This window comes from Chelonoidis abingdonii, chromosome 15, assembly GCF_003597395.2.
Source record: "Chelonoidis abingdonii isolate Lonesome George chromosome 15, CheloAbing_2.0, whole genome shotgun sequence".
Lineage (NCBI taxonomy): Eukaryota > Metazoa > Chordata > Testudines > Testudinidae > Chelonoidis > Chelonoidis abingdonii.
Window position 1 is genome coordinate 2288006 of NC_133783.1, and position 14254 is coordinate 2302259.

Here is a 14254-nt window from a genome sequence, read left to right on the forward strand (position 1 = left end):
CTCACCGTCCACACTTGCAAGGCACATACAGCGCTGTATCTCCCTGGCTACAGCGCTGGTTGTACTCCACCTCGGCCTGGGGAATAACGACTATAGCGCTGCTGATGCAGCTCTGCTCCACCAGTGTGGCCACCAAAAGCCCTGTTATTGGCCTCCAGAGGTATTTGGAGATATCCCAGAATGCCTGTTCAGCCACTCTGCTCATCAGTTTGAACTCTATTGCCCTGGCCTCAGGTGACCGGCCCTTTAAATGCCTCGAGAATTTTAAAAATCCCCTTCCTGTTTGCTCAGCCAGGTGTGGAGTGCAATCAGTGAATCTTTCCAGGTGACCATGGCTCCCTGTGGCAAACGAGCCCCACCGTGGAGCAATGGCAAGTTGCTGGACCTCATCAGTGTTTGGGGGGAGGAAGCTGTGCAGTCCCAGCTGCGCTCCAGCCATAGGAATTACGATACCTATAGGCAGATATCAAGGGCCATACTGGAAAGGGGCCATGACCGGGATGAGCTGCAGTGCAGGGTTAAAGTGAAGGAGTTGTGGAGTGCCTATTGCAAAGCCCGCGAGGGAAACCGTCGGTCCGGCGCTGCCCCCACGACCTGCCGTTTTTACAAAGAGCTGGATGCAATACTTGGGGGGTGACCCCACCATGACTCCAAAGACCACGATGGACACTTTAGAGCAGGGGGAGGAGGAGGAGGAAAGCGAGAGTGAGGGTGCCGTGGTGTGGGGAGACATCCTGGAGTCCCTGGAGGCATGCAGCCAGGAGCTCTTCTCAAGCCAAGAGGAAGGTAGCCAGTTGCAGCAGCCGGTACTTGATGGAGGACAAACAGAGGAGCGGGTTCCCAGTAAGCAGATTTTATTTTCATGATGGAAATTTTTCAGGAGAGGAGGGAGGGTTAGGGCTGCATGCATGCATGCCTAGATGCGGCATAGCGCATTGATGCGATAATCGGCCTCGGTAATCTCTTCAAAAGTTTCAGCCAGAGCGTGGGCAATGCGTTTGCGCAAGTTTATTGGGAAAGCCACTGTGGTCCTTGTCCCAGTCAGGCTAACGCGTCCGCGCCACTGTGCCACGAGGGATGGGGGGACCATTGCTGCACACAGGCAAGCTGCATAGGGGCCAGGGCGGAATCTGTGTTGCTGTAGAACCCTCCCGCGCTTCCCAGGTAACCCGCAGCAGCGAGATATCTTCCAGGATCAACTCCTGTGGAAAATGTTGGGAGAATGTTCAGTGTAGGTGCCCCCTGCAGCCGTTTGCTTTCCCCAACGCACAGAAACCCTGAGGACAGTAGAGCCCTGAAGCAATCAGTCCCCCTTACTCACCATTTTGGGGCTCCCGTGGGTTATGTGCACTCTCTTTGGGATGGGAAAATTATGCTATTCTGAAGACTGTTAAACTCCTTAACTGTGTGGGAATAACTGTCTGGTATAAATAATGCTGCCTCTGTTAAGTGTTGCATTTTTTGCCTTTACAGAAGCAACCTCGAGATCTCGGCTGCCCGTGTTATCAACATCTCAAAGACTACAAAACCTCCAGAAGAAGCAATGAAAAAGCAAAGAAGACATGCTGCAAGCAGTTATGCAGCACTCTGTCACAGAGAATCAAAAAGTGCAGGACTGGAGGGAAAGGGAAAGCAGGATCCGCCAGAAAAACGCAGTGGACAGGAAGAAAAGCACAAAGCAGCCGATAAGCATCCTGGTGCGCCAAGCGGACTCTATCCAGCCACTCGTAGCCATGCAGGCAGAGCACTACCATGCACCCGCCCCCCGTCCCAAAGCTCTTTCCCTTGTGCCCCAATGTCAGCTCAAAACCCCCTTCCCCAGGTTCGGACCACCACCAGCTGCCTCCAACATCTGTACGTTCACCAACCAGCCCTGAGAACTACGACCCTTACCCTCTGCACTCAACCCCCATCACCATGCAGTATAGCCATCCTGAAGTGCAGCAGTCATTGCACAGCACTCCAGACAGGACATATTCAACTGTGAGTACCAGTTCCCCCCCACCCCTCGCCTTTTAGTTCCAAAGTTGCTGTGTCTGTCATAAATATTTTCTTTTCAATGAATGAATCTTGCGTTTGAAAACAGCTTATTATTACAGAATCAAACTTCAGCCAGAAAAGAAACGGCAGCAAATCAGCTTAGACACAGATTCCTACAACTGTACCTGCACTTCTCTGTGCAAGACCAACATTACTGTTGGTTTTCACCTCAGATCCCCTCAAGCATTCTAACTTGAACCTGTCTGCCTCTCTAGTAGCCGTGCTTTGGCTGTGCAAATTCACTCCGCATTGACCTCCGAGTCCTGCCTGACTGATCTTTCACCTCCTTCACAATACTATTGAGGCGGTACAGAGGGTATACTGGTGGATGGCTTTCCCCAAGTCTAGCTCCAACAGAGATAGCGCGCCCTTTAAATCAAAGCACACTCACCAGTCAATTCAGCATCGGCTCCTGTAGTACACAGCTTGCTCTTTCAAGTCTGTATTGGTGTTATGAGCACGCATATATGTAAGCAGGGCCCAGAATCACAATGGCATTCGAGTTCCCCTACTGTATCTTCCTCTGGGAAAAGTTTGCTAGCATTCCGAAGAGGCATGTTCAAAGATGCTGTGGATCATGCACTTTCTGGCGCCTGGTAATGTCAATGAACCACCAGTACCACAGTGCTGGAAACATGATAAATACCCTTCGATTAATGTACTCGGATGGTGGGTTGAGGGGTGGGCCAAGTGAATTAATATTAATTGGCTGGTTTTTTTTTCCATCATCGCCTCACATTAGGGAAACATATTGGCAAACATCCCTGTTCGTCCCGAGTCAGGTCTCTTCTTCGAGGATGCATCATGGCCCTGACAAACTATGAATCAAAACGATATCCACACGGTCGATTTCCCTCCAAATGTGTCCCGACATTCTAGCTTTGAATGCCTTCAGATCATAGCACCCGTTCACCCGGAGTCTTATTCGTCTTGGCCAAAGCGGTGGGGGCAGCTCCGCACACATCCATAAAAGTGGCTTTCTCATCCCGATTCTCAGCGCTGCTTGTCATCCCAGACTTGCAGGACAATGTGATCCCACCACTCAGTGCTTGTTTCCCGAGCCCAAAAGCGGCGTTCCACAATGCTGAGCATTTCCATGAATGTCACAAGCAATTTCGTGTTGTACGCGTCACGCGACTCACTATCATTGTTGAACTCCTCATCACTTTGGATCTTAAGGAATAGCTCAACTGCCAAACGTGATGTGCTGCCTAGACTCGTTAGCATATTCCTCAGCAGTTCGGGCTCCATTTCCCACAGAAATCGTGCTGCAAAGAAACCGTTGAGAGAGTCAAGATCACGCCAAACGTGGACGGAAACACAGAGATTGCTGGGATGTGAAGCGATGCATCACGGGGCATTGGGACAGGAAGCAGAATGACCCGCCCCCTTCCCACAACCCACGGTGCCAGAATGGGAAGAGGTGCTCTGTGGGATAGCTGCCCATAATGCACCACTCCCAACACCGCTGCAAATGTGGCCACCCTGCAGTGCTTTCCCTACACAGCTATACGAAGACAGCTTTAACTCCCAGCGCTGCACACCTGCAAGTGTAGCCAAACCCTAGGTCACTTGAGTGTTGATAGTCATCCACTGCTGTCCCACAATTCCTCCTGTGTGCCCAGGTCAGACAGATGACATAGGGCCTGTTATGCAGAAGGTAAGACTAGATGGTCATAATCATCTCTTCTGGCCTTTAAAATCTACGAGCATCTTAAGAGCTGGAGGAGGTGTAGAATATGCACTACTCTTCGGTATTTTCCCTTTTACCCTGAATGAACCCTGGTCAAAATGTTGGATGTATGAAATGGTAGCTATGTGCAAAAACATAAGCCTGATGTTTTGCCGTGGTCCATTTGGATGTCTTTAAAATATTGGTAAATGTAAGAACTAAAGTTTGAAAGATAGATATTTCACTCTGCTATTAGAAGCTGATTAATGGATTCCAGCTAGACAACAGGTGTGCGTTTTCTATGAATGGTGACAAGAACTTCCAGAATCCTGCCAACAGAAATATTCTTGATAAATTAAAATTACTAGAGCATTAAGCTTGTCTGTGTGTCATAGCAGCACAACACTGCACTGCAAGTTTGTAACACAGATTTGAAATCCATCCTACTGGAAAATGAATTAAGGATGCACTTACCTGTAGATATTCCAGAAGTGTCACTGGATTTAACCAAACAAAACTCTAAAACGCAGCAGGAGTTTTAGGGTTACAGTCTGTGCAATTGTCAAAAAGGATGTAGCCCACTCCAACTATACAAGAGTTGTTCACTTGTGCCTACAACAAAGTGAAAAGCTGAGTAAAGCTGCAGTTGAAAGAAAATTAGCAAGCAATGTTATTTGCTATAATCCTGTAATGACTAGAATAGCAGTCACTGAGAACAGCCATCACAAACTTAAGCCAAAGTTTATACTTGCTAGTTTCAGTATCTTTGTACTTGTTGTAATGGTTGGGAAAGAAATGAAAGAAGTACAACACACTTCTTACGTGAGAGGGAAAAGAATATCCTTTTGAGTGGGTGAGTAGAAATTCTCTTTCCAAACTGCATTCCACCCTAATCCGTGTTACCTGAGGCATTTGTTCTGGCCTTTTCTAGGAAGGCAGCCAATTCAACCTTTTTGCTACTTCTGAGATGATCTGTCAGAACAAGCCACAACATGTTACTGCATTTGTTAAAGAAACAGTAATTTATCAGTTCCTTCAATCAAGAAGTAACCATTTTCAATTACTGGGATCTACATTTCTATATTGACCACTATTGTAACAGTCTAGGGCTTGTCTACACCAGTGGTTTTAAAACTTTGTTTCTGGGGATCCAGTTAAATAAAATTGTTGATGATTGTGACCCAACGGAGCTGGGGATGAGGTGTTTGGGCATGGGAGGGGCTCAGGGCTGTGGCAGAGGGTTGGGGTATGGGGGTGAGGGCGGTGGGGTGGGGCCAGGAATGAGGGGTTCAGGGTATGGGAGGGGTTCTGGGCTGGAGTAAGGGGTTGAGGTGCAGGAGGGGTCAGGGCTCTGGGCTTGGGGTGCAGGCTCTGGGGTGAGGGCCAGGGTTGAGAAGTTTGTGGTGCAGGAAGGTGTTCTGGGTTTGGAGGGGGACTCAGGACTTGGGCAGGGGGCTGGGGTGCGGGAGGGGGTCAGGGCTCTGGGTAGGCTCTGAGGTGGGGCTGGGGATGAGCGGTTTGGGGTGCAGGAAGGGGTTTCAGGTTTGGGAGGGCTCGGGGCTGGGGCATGGACTTACCTCCAGTGCCTCCCGGATAGCAGTGCAGCCAGGGTGCAGAGGCGGGCTTCCCGCCTGTCCTGGCACCGCGGACGATGCTGCACCCCAGAAGCAGCCAGCAGCAGGTCTGGCTCCCAGGCAGCGGCGAGTGACTCTCGCTTGCAGGCACCGCCCCCACTCTCCCTGTTTCTGTTGGCCAGTTCCCAGTGCTCAGGGCTTGGGCCAGCACAGGGAAGCCTGTGGCCCCCCCTGCCTAGAAGCTGGACCCACTACTGGCCACTTCTGGGGCACAGCGTGGTGTTGGAGCAGGTAGGCACTAGCCTGACTTAGCTGGGCAGCACTGCCGATGGGACTTTTAACATCCCAGTCGGCGGTGCTGACCAGAGCGACCCAGTGCCTGACATGCCACGACCCAGTACTGGGTTGCGACCTGAAGTTTGAAAAACGCTGGTCTACACTACAAAGCCTTTGCTGGTATAACTATGCTGGCAGAGCCCCCCACTGGAGAGACAAAATAAGTCAACAGGAGTTCTGCTGGAATAGTTATGCTGCCTCCTCGAATGACATTAACTAAGCCAACAGAAGCGCTCCTTTTGTCAGCATAGTTGCATCTACACCAGGTGTTTTGCCAGCATACCTATGTTGGCTAGCGGGTGTGGGGATTTTTTTACACTCCTAGTCAACATAGCTATGACAGCAAAATGTTGTAGTGTAAACTAAGTCTCAGTCAGTAGTATGTGCATTAGAAGGTTAAAAAAACCCTTATTCCAGACCGCATGACATCTGTTACACTGACACAGCCCACTTCAAACCTGGAGTTAAATTGGATCAAGCCACACACCATTGTGGAAATGTGCAGCTGCATATTAGCTGTAGGTGCTGATTGGTACAGCATAATTCTTAGCATTGGAACTGGTGCAGATACCTAAAATTTTGTTTGGGAGAAAGGGGACAGCTAGGTCCTATTCCCATGCAGTAATAAGCACAGCTTGACTCCTGGGGTATGGAGATGGACTTTGCAGGAAGTCTCCTGCTTGTATGTAAAAGACCCAGAGCAGACTCGGCAATCAAAGTGGGAGGGTTTCCCTTTCCAGAAGCCATGGCCCTGGTTGGCCGAACTGAAGGGTTTTTGAATTGCTAGCTCCAAGACTCTGCAGAGTGGCAGAAGGGAGCTGGTGGTGGTTGGCAGTGGTAACCAGGAGGGAAAGGCTCTTGAGGAGGCTGGCCACAGGTTTTGGTAGAGTCAGACGGCAGCTGTAACTGTGGGTGAGCAGCCTCTTTTCTGCTGTTGTGAAGGTGGTCCCAGGACCCTTCCAGAGGTGTACGACAGCTGTAAACAATAATAACTCGTTTGTTCTTCATCCTGGACATGATCTCCTCATGTCTGATTTCTCTAACACCACTTCCAGTCATCGAACCTGGAACTCCCCTTGGTCAGCATCCACACTAACATCCGCGGTCCCTAACCTTACCCCGGGACAAAGCAACGTAACAGCACCAGCCAGCTCATTGACCTACACCTCCAATCTTCAGCTACAGCCTGTGAGATGCTCTGGGGCCATTCTTGTCATTCCTGAGTTGTGGGATTTTGAGTAATGAAGAGAGGAAGTGTTTAACTATTGCTAGGTTATTGGGTAGTTACTCATTTAATTTGTTCCCTGATTCCCCTGCTTTTTTCCTTTTGTCCCTGTTTTCTGCCAGTTTTTCTCTCTCTCTCTCTTTCAGCCCTGCCTTTCTGGAAATAAAACATTATTTATTCTTATCTGATGGTCCTTGATTTCCTGTACTTATAAATTGTATTGTCCTAGTGGTCACATTCTTGGAGTGCCCAGGACTGTGAGTGACTGTGTTACTTCCTCCCTCAGCACCACCAAGACTTGCTGGTGCTAAACTAGGAGTCAACCCCCTGAAACTCCCAGTCTCTTAGCCACCCAAACAATCTCCTCAGCATTCTGCTTGCCTTTACTTTGCCTTGCAGGTTAACATTTGGTGTCCTGCAGTTCCTGACCAACTCTGAACAGGCGTCCTGTAGTGTCCAGCCTCACTACACACTCACATTAACTACTAGGTTCACTAATCCCAGTATACACACAGCTTGACTGGTACAACTCAGAATCAGGTCCTTTATATCACCTCACTATGGAGTTAGAGGAAAACAATCATAAGTTTACTGAAAAAGATTAAGATTTAAGAGCTACTGAGTAAGGATAACAATGGAAACAAATTATTACATATAAATACAAGTATAACATGCTTCTTAGAGTCTAACAGGCTAAAATCCTTGGCTAAAGCAGTTTCTCACATAAAGTTTTCTTGCAGCATTTCCAGCCAGGACAAGCCCTGATGTAGGTCCAGGGAACCTTATCTTAGTTCCACAAGGTGCTACGCACCCTCAACATCTCCTAATTTCAATGGGAGTGTTTATCACAAGAACATACAACATCTTGCAGGACTATGCATCTGGCACCGGGGTCCCCAATGTGGTGCCTGTGGGGGCATCTAAATGCACCCGCATCCTGGCCGGCGGTTAAGCATCTGCCAAAATGCCATGGTCCTTCGTCTGGGGCCCGCCAGATGAAAAGGTTGAGGACCACTGATCTGGCAGGATCAAGCTCCAAGACAAGGGACTAGAAATCCATTTGGCAGGGGCAATCGTATTGTACGCTACTATGATGCAGATCACCTCATTAAGTAAGTAAAACATATGGAGGCTTATTCAGCTATGGTGGCATTTCATTGGAGTTGTATTACAGATTCATTTAGCCCATGGAGTTTGTCTGAGGCACGTGACCCTCTTACAACTTCCTGGAAAAACTTTAGACAAATGAAAAGTCTGAAACTTCTGAGAGCAACTTAATGGCTCCTGCGTGGAGTGCTGTGACACAGCATCCTTTGTTCTGATACAATACTTGGTAGCCTGATTTAAGGGTGATGTATTTAAGGCACCCCCAGAAGCTTACAATCAACAGCACTCATCTGGCAACACACAATTCAGTGGGGCCTCTCTCATGTGTAACTCTGCATATGTAAGTGTTTTCAAGATCAGGACGTAAATCTTCAAAGGTCAGATGTCTCCCTTCAATTTTTGTTATACACCCCCTATTTTTCACACAATGCCAGCGACTTAACCCTATTGACTAAAAGGAAATGTTTTAAACTGGAATCATAACCGCCACCTTCTCTGATCTGTCTGCAGTTTCACTAGAGCCCCTAGTCTAGGGGTTGTGTATAGACTTCCCCCTGATGTAAAAGACATCCACAACAACACAGCTGAATCAAATAAAAATGCAAGAGATGACCTGAAAAGCCTCGTTTTTCTCCTCAGAATACCATAAGATTTGGGGATAGCCCTTTCTAACCCCCTTAGAGTCCAGTGCCTCAACCCTGCAAACACTGATGCACACATATAACTCTACTCCTGGGAAGAGTCTCATCAAAACCAATAGAACTCACATGAGTACAGTTACACGCCTCGGTGTTTGTTGGCCGGGGCCAACGTGCCCTAGTAGTCTTCCAGGTGGAAACCACTAGCTAGTAGGAGAATAAGTGTAGTAACTGGGTGGGCAGCTGGGATGAATATAGTTAAGTGAAAGCCATTCATTCAAATACTATTCCATGTAGGGGAGCCACCTCAGAATTAACCCATTACAGGCCCTTAGCATAGTACAAAGTAGGGGCAAGGCTTGCTGAAGTTTCAACCCCTTTAAAGCAGCACCCTGCAGAGGCATGTAGTAGGGAAAAAGAACTGTTAACCCTCCCAGCATAATCAGTGATCCCACCAAACAGAAAAATGCTGCCCTCCCTCACATGCTAGGAAGTTTATGAAGGCCTTGCCTCAGTAGGCTAGAAGAATATTTCTCCTTCAGTGGTCTCAGTCCCAAAAGTGTACTCATGCCACATTTTTCCTCATTTGTTAAGTGGGGGACATATTCTAGTACCTTGCTCTTAAATGTTAGTTGCACCTCAATTAGAGACCATTAGCAATTCTACCTGATATAAATCTAACTGCTATCCCATGTGCACTTGGATCCATTGGCACTGAAAATAAATACCTTATAAATAGTATCCAAAAATATAATAGAAAAAATAGTAACAGATGATTAGATGTGGTCTAAACACAAGACTGGATGTCTGGAAATCCCAAGTTCCAGCCTTGCCTTTTATAACAATCCTCTCTGTAACCTTGGGGAAGCTACTTAAACTCTCTTCTTCAGTTTTCCCTGTCTGTAAAATAGGACCAGTATTATCTCAAGAGGGTGATGTGAGGATTAATTAGTGACTGTTTGTAAAGCCCTGAGTACGATTAGTGCTGCACAGAATTCAAATAGAAATGAGAGACAGAAAAACACCAACAAGAGCAGGAGTTAATACTTTTATTCATGTTTACTGACTGCCACTTCAGGTGCTAACTGCTATACACATTTTTTACATCACTCAGATTTCATTACTTCATTTCAGTGACTTAAGGAAACTGGGCTCTTTATCTGAACCAACTTTCCTATGAGCTTTAGATTTGCAAGGGCAGTTATATTTTTATTAACAGTCAGTAATTTGAATGTTCTTAGAGTGTGCTTTTATCAGAACCTCTTACTCCCTTTTAAAGCAGAAAACGCAAAATACCCCTCCCCATAAAAGGCTCTACAATAGCTCCTCCTACAAGGGATAAAGTCCCACCAATTTAGCCACCCTAAAGCCTTAGTAAAACAGACTAGTGCAGGAGTTAAAGCATAGCAGTGTTTACCTATGTTAGACCAGGACTTATTCCCTGAGACACAGGGAAAAACCTCAAGGGAGATGGAAACCCCACGAAAAAGGAAAAAGAAAAAGAAGAGAAAGGATTCATCAAGCAAAGAAAAACACCAAAGTAAAAGTAAGTACAAGCTCACTCATGTGTCCTAGGTTGGCTACCGTCCCCTTCCCTTAGGTTCCAAAGCTCTCTCTCGTAAAGGAATTTTCCCCCCGCCCCTTTTGTTTTCTTATTATTTGTGAAAGCCTAAGGAGCTTTGGGATTGACTTTACACCTGTGAATAATTGGGATCCTGAAGCCACCACCAGAAGTGATGCTGCCGTTTATAAAGCCTAGTATAAGCAGAGGGAGTCCAGCTTCCTTTGGCCCCCAACGATCCTATAGTGCTAAGGGCACCTAAGCTTCCTCCAGCTCAGGTTGCCTATACAATTTCTAAGTGCTGCAGGGCTCCCTTAGCACTGGTGACTCCTGCAGCCATTCTGGCACCCCAGCTGGAATCCCTGAACTATCTTTCTCCTAGTCCCACAATTACCACCCACCGGTGCTATTGTGAGTACAACCTTTCCCTACGTGTGCATTGGTGCAAGTTTATTTAAACTGGTGCAATGTCCTGTGTGGTGGACACTCTGCTTTAGTTTTAGGAGTGACTTTTTTTGGTTTAATTTAATCCTGTTTCTAATTGATTTAAACAAAAATGAAAGAAGCCTGGATTAAACTGAAATAGGAATGGATACTTTTTGCACCAATTTCATGAAATTGGTTTAAAATCATAGTTAGTTAAACTGGGACAATTCAGCATGTCCTTAGCAGAGTTCTGGCAGTTTGAGGACCCTAGCTGCAGTGTTATGCTTGGCTTTCTTTTTAGTTTGTCCTCAAGTCTGCATTTCCTGGGTTTCTAACTCTCAGTAAGTTGTATCTGCAAAGTTCTTACATTTTTTAGCCTTAAATTATTGATATGTGTGTTCAGCCCTATCTCCAGCTTAGCCAAGCTGTTTGGTGGAAATACATATGAATTCTACCCACTTGCTTTCTTTTTCTTTAATGGGCAAGTACCTCACTTAATATTTTTCTAGATCATCATGGTAATGGGTCAATAGACTTTCTCCAAGAGCTGGTAAATTTGCATGACAACTTTACAATCACTCTCAACCAACCCCATGCATTGACATCAGACACATGCATTCTGACAGAGACTGGTGCCTGGATCCCCACAAAGTGGTGTTAGTTAAGAAATATGGTTGGAGGAGTTGGCTGAATGGTGCAGACAGTGGAGGAAAGCCAATTTAGAGAGAAGGGAATGCGGAGGGGTGGTTGTGACAACAGCTAAAATCTCGAGGAGACAATGTTATGAAGACATAGGAAGATACCTACCAAAGTAAACTTTGTTTTCCAAATACATCATCTCTGCAGATCCACAGTGACCCTCCTGCCACAATACTTTGAAGGCTTAAGCGATGGTGTCTGTAGCTAGAGAGGAACTGAGGGATGGATGCATGGTTTTTATATCCTTAATACAATGCTGACACAAAGGGGAAGCGGGTGCAGTCTTGCTTCAGCTTTGGTTTTTATGTTGTTCCTGAAAGAGCAGTGATTTACCACCATTTCCTAGAGTGGGACAGTTATTTCTTGCAGTCTCTAATTTCTAAAAATAAAACCAAGTCATAACTAAAACTTTTTTTAAAAAAAGCCTGATTTCAGGTAGGTGGATTAGGTTTGTTCATAATGAGTGATTGTTTCTTTAAGTAGTGGACTTGTGGCTTTAAATAATGGACTATTATACAATTTATGCCACAATCCATTTTGTATTTAACAAGACATCTATTCATTTCTAATGAATATTTCAAAACACTGATTTCCTCCTCCCATCCCTCTCTCTCTCTCCCCAATTGTTGTTCACTCCTTTGATCTGTGTCTTTGGTATTCACTCACTAATACATTGTCTCCTATAACATGCTCCTCTTCTTTATTTAAATGTATTAGCTTACTGAGTCCTCAGCATGAATGTATTTATGCGGGACCTGAAAACTGTATTCAGCTGTTCAACTCTGCACATCGTTTATGAATACCAAACAGGAATATATTGGACCCGGCTCCTAAATGGCTTTCTTTTCCATAATCCAGAATATTATTTTAGTGCCATATATTCTGATAAATTATGAACCACTCTATCATATAATAGTGAATTAATTATATTCTCTTGTGGGACCTCATTTTCTGTCCCCCAAAAATTAAAAAGGCAATACTATTAGAGGGGACTAGGAACCTTAGAACCAGCTGTGCCATACAGATTGTTCCTTGGCCCAGCACAAAAATTGCACTGATGAATAAGCAATTTCTGCTGTGGGGTTTGTCATAGGGCATGACTGACTGCTGCAGAACAGTCATGTGACACTCAGTCTAGCTTCACTTTCCGTTCTTAGAAAGGAACCTCTTCTGTGGTTAGATGAGCACTGTAAAAAGAGAAGTTTTCTGGCTATTGGTGCCAGTGACCTGACTGATGCTTTTTATCAGCTTAGACCACAGTATTCAGGAGCACTAGTTGTAGGGGAGGAATCCTAGTCAATATGTATTCCAGAAACAATTAAAGGACAGTTGCTTTGTTGTTTTTGTGTTCACACATTATGTATAGGGTGTCCACATTTTCAAAGTGGAAAAGCCAGGACCACAGTAGCAGGGAGGTAGGGCAGCATGGGATGGTTTTGGTGGGGTGTCAGGGTTAGGGAGAGTGGCACAAAAAGGCTTTGGAAACTGTGGTGGGGAGAATTTGTGCACCAGGGTCAGGGGAAACAAAAGGGTGGCAATGACCAGGTGTGGGGTGAGAGTAGTGCTGTTCTTGAAGCACGTGGCAGTTTCATTTGCTTAGCTGTCTGGTGGTACCTTTATGTTGCTATAATGGACTATTATACAATTTATGCCACAATTTATGCCACAATCCATATGCAGGAATTAGGAAAACGGCATAAAACGCAGTAGCTTTTTTATGTATGTTCTAAGTTGGAAACAAGGACAGACCCTGAAACCAAGTGCAACAATTTTCTGTTTTTCAGAGACAAGTAGCCAATTTGAACATATACTCTTCCAATAATAGCACCATAATGGCACAGTTACCTTTATTCCCATCTTCCCCCAAACTGCACAGCAGGGGGCTGGATGCTGACTTCATTTGATTCTTTATTTAAATAGTAATACGTTTGTCACCATGAATGTTTTCAACTTGCATCATACGGTCCTATGGTCTGTAGCATGCCAGACACAGCAAAAGCCTCTTGTTTTGGTTAGTTAAAACTGATTTTAGATTCCCTACTCAGGGCTGGTCTACACTACAAAGTTAGGTTGATCTAGCTATGTAGCTCAGGGGAATGAAAAAATTCACTCTAGAGAAACTTAGTTAAGTTGTCCTAAGCCCCAGCATAGACAGCACTAATGGACTGAAGAATTCTTCCATTGACCTAGCTACCGCCTCTTGGATATGAATTTACTACAGTGACAAAAGCACCTCTTCCATCTCCATAGTGTCTATACTACAGCAGCACAGCTGCACCATTTCTAGTGTATAATAGAATTTTGAATGGGGATTATTTCCCCAATATAGATATTTGCTGAGTGGGCAGGCATCTCTTGCATTTTTCATGTGCCCTCTGATGTTTTCTCTACCATGCATACAATCACCTCTGAATCAGTACAACCCTCACATCATACCCACACTTTCTTTCCACCAAATGAAGTTTTCTGCTAAGTCTTTACTGCTGCATTACTGCAAACTGACTTATCAGAAACAAAGGAACTGGAGACTAAGGCTATGTATAAACTAGAGAGCTTACAGCAGTTCAGCTGTTCTGATGCATCTGTGCCACTGTAAGATCTATTCTGATTGGAGAGCTGTCCAGTCGACAAAATTAATCCACTCACAACCAGCAGCAGTAGCTATATTGGTGGGAATAGCACTGTGCACACGCTAGCACTTATGTCACTCAGGGAGTGGAATATTCACACCTCTGAGCAACATAAATGGTAGCGTAGCCATCTTTAGAAAACAGTGTGGATTTAAAAAACAACAACAACACATCCCCAACAACACATCAAATACTGGGGACACAACAGGGCAGATGCATGCTTTCAAAAGCCCGTGTCTTATTTCTCCTCACCCTTACAGGAAGCCTTGCAGCTGTGATACACATTAGCAAGGGTTGTTCAATTACCCCCATTCCACCCCCAAATTCTCATTTCTACCAAAAACGG